Genomic DNA, 3,115 nt, shown 5'->3' on the forward strand with positions numbered 1-3,115 from the left:
CAAAACATAATAGATTAAACATTGTCAACATTATAAAAAGGAAAACCTAAAAATATATTGTGGTGCTTTTAACAGTACTAACCTCTAATAACTATAAATTTCTTCAAATAGACTAAACGAACACACACAAATAATTCCAGCAGCACCTGTTTTACATCAAAGAGCAGCAATTACAGCACCGAGCCAGWCGGCGGCCTGTTTTTCATGTCCACAATGTTCTGCGGAGGCAGAGATAGCCATTGAAAGGCTGAGGTGAGAGAAGTGGGCTTCTTGTGGTTCGCTTTTGGTTTCTAATATTGCAGAGGTAGTCCTTCAGCAGCCAAACGGCACCATGTGACGGTAACCGGATCGGCACGCAGCTGCAGCGCTAGGCACCCTCGGTCGTCCCCAAGGCCGCTGGAACGGTGACAGCGCAGGTCCACATACATACTGTACACACACACACACAAACACACACACACACATACACAGATCCATGTGTGGAAAATCCCTAATAGGACAGGATGAGGGTAAGTGGGGAGGTGCAGCAGAGAACCCTACACTGCCTGTTTCAAAGATGTTTTTAAAAGCTGTGAAATTTCTTGTCCAACCACGGCGGGCTCGATTACACACAGCGCTGTTCTTTAAACCGAGAGCCTGTATGTTTGTTCTTCTGTTAAATGAAGGGTGGCCGCGGTCAGACGGGAAGCCAGCTTCAGTCAATTAGGAATGTTTCTGTCAGAGGGCAGACCAGACTCTTGTTCTCTATTAAAGCCTGGCTGTTTCTCTTGGGTCCGATGGCCGACGCTGGGAGTTTATGGAGAAAATGTTCCTTAAAACCAACTGAGAGCTTAAAAAAAAGTCTAAATCTGGCTGTGACTGAGTTATTTCCCTTTTAAAAATGTTACACTGCAAAAAATGTCCACCTAAACAAGTTTTAAAATCTTATAACCAGCCAAAAAAATCCTTTTGATCTTGTTTTGAGACTGATTCTTGAAATACTTGATTTGACTCCATTTTTTCTTATTTCACGAATCTTACCAAGTAAAATTTTCTTATTCCATTGGCAGAAATTTTGACTTAATTTGAGTCAAATTTTCAGACTAACAAGACAAATAATCTTACACATTCTGAAAACAAGATTATTATTCTTACACAATCAGTTGTTGTTTAATAAATCAGTCTCAAAACAAGATCAAAAAGACTTTTTAGCTGGATATAAGATTTTAAAACTTGGTAAAATGGACAGTTTTTGCAGTGTAGAAGCTTGAATCTCAGAAGAGAATCTATTGGACTGTTTTCCTGAACAGTTTTATTGGKACCACTTTTAAATTTCCTGCCAGAGGACTTTTATCTGATCTCAGTATAAAAGTGGACGAATATTTCTTCTGCTCGTTTGAATTTGTMTTTTTTAGAAAACACTTGGCTTGCAATGGCAAAAAAGTGGTGTGTGAAGTGCAAGCAGGTTTACGTTGACGATCTATTGATTGCGTCTTGTTTCTCTGCGTGTTTGCTCATCCATCGCTCGTTTTGACACTCGCAGCCACAATATATCTGGGCTGACTTGAGAAAAATTGCAACGATTTGACCTCTGCAGATTAAAATAGATAACTCAAGCATCTCTCTGATACCGCTGTGAATTTAAGAGAAAAAAAAAACTGATGAATGACTCTTGGCAGTGTTTTCCAGAGTCTGAATAAATCATTCCATTAGCTTGRGGAGGTCACTTTATGATTAAAAGCTTGGCTTGTCAGAGTCTGCGAAAGGCCGCCCAACGCTGGGCTCCTTTTTTTAGTCGGAGAGGTGAAGGCGAATGTGTTTTACGATTCGGCTCTAGCTGTCCATCAGTCAGATTTTGCCTTCATAAATATGTCTGCTAATATTTTTAAAGATGATTGCACAGCATCGAAACGATTCTCTGCTAACTCAGGCGATGCTTTCTGGCCCCGCGGTCGCAAATCAAGTGGAGATTGCCATGCCCGTGTTTCAAATGCGTGCGCACAAGTGCGGGGTAACCCTACACCATTACTTTGGAGTTCAGATCGGCTGCCAGACACAAGAGAGCGAGCGGAGCTGTTGCAGGGCAGAGTGGGTCGGCAGATCAAACGCTCTGAGCCATGATACTCGATGTTGCATGAGACTTATTGAAATAAGCAGAGGGGAAAGCTGCACAGAGCGGGATGAAGAGACGGCAGTGGAGCAAAAACGGTGTCCCGTCGATAAAAAAAAAACGAAAAGCCTAATAAAAGGGAAATCCAAACACACTTAAGTTTGCTGTGTCAGCTCATGGTCTGTTCACATGTAGATCAAAATAAATTTATTACAGAATACTGACGTTATATGGTAACTTTGGGTCTGTCTTTTTAAATATAAACACGTAGCATTAAGTGAAACACCTGTGACTTTATATTCAGACAATATAAACTTTGCAAGGTATCAGCACTGTTGAGCAAAAACCARAAAAAACATTTTAGTAAATAAAACTTCACAAACTCTTTGACATTTTTTTGAATAGTCATCAAAAATATAGACAGATGAGAAGAGTGACAAATAGATATTTATAAAAAAAACAGGAACATTATGAAAATTAAAAATGCAAAGTTTTAACCCAGTAGCAACATTTTTAAAAATGATTTATGCCAAAAAAATACACTTATATTTTGAGATACACAGTATAAACATTTGGTCTGAGCCAGTAAATGGAAATGAAACCTAAAAGTTTAGCATTTTTCAAAGTTTTTATCCAAGTTGGGCCTTTTTTGTCTATTTTTCCCCAGTGGCTAATAATAATATTTTTTTTGAAATTGTGATGCACTTTTCATTTGATGCCAAATCTCAAAGTACAACAACAACAACAACAACAACAACAACAACAACAACAACAACAACATTTAAAAGAGCAAATAAAATATATATGGTCAGGCTTTAATCACAATACTCTTTCTTATAGAGAAAAGTTTTAATCCTTTCTTAAAGGGATCCCTGATTAGTTGTAACATTAGACTTTATTTGATAAACATATATTTTAAATGTAAAATAAATACTGTAAAAATACTGTAGGCTGTTTAGTAAATTTTTAAAAATATATTTTAACACAGATGGAGCCATTTTATTTACACACAAAGCATTCTGGGTA

The sequence above is a fragment of the Austrofundulus limnaeus genome, unplaced genomic scaffold (assembly GCF_001266775.1).
Source record: "Austrofundulus limnaeus strain Quisiro unplaced genomic scaffold, Austrofundulus_limnaeus-1.0 Scaffold113, whole genome shotgun sequence".
Lineage (NCBI taxonomy): Eukaryota > Metazoa > Chordata > Actinopteri > Cyprinodontiformes > Rivulidae > Austrofundulus > Austrofundulus limnaeus.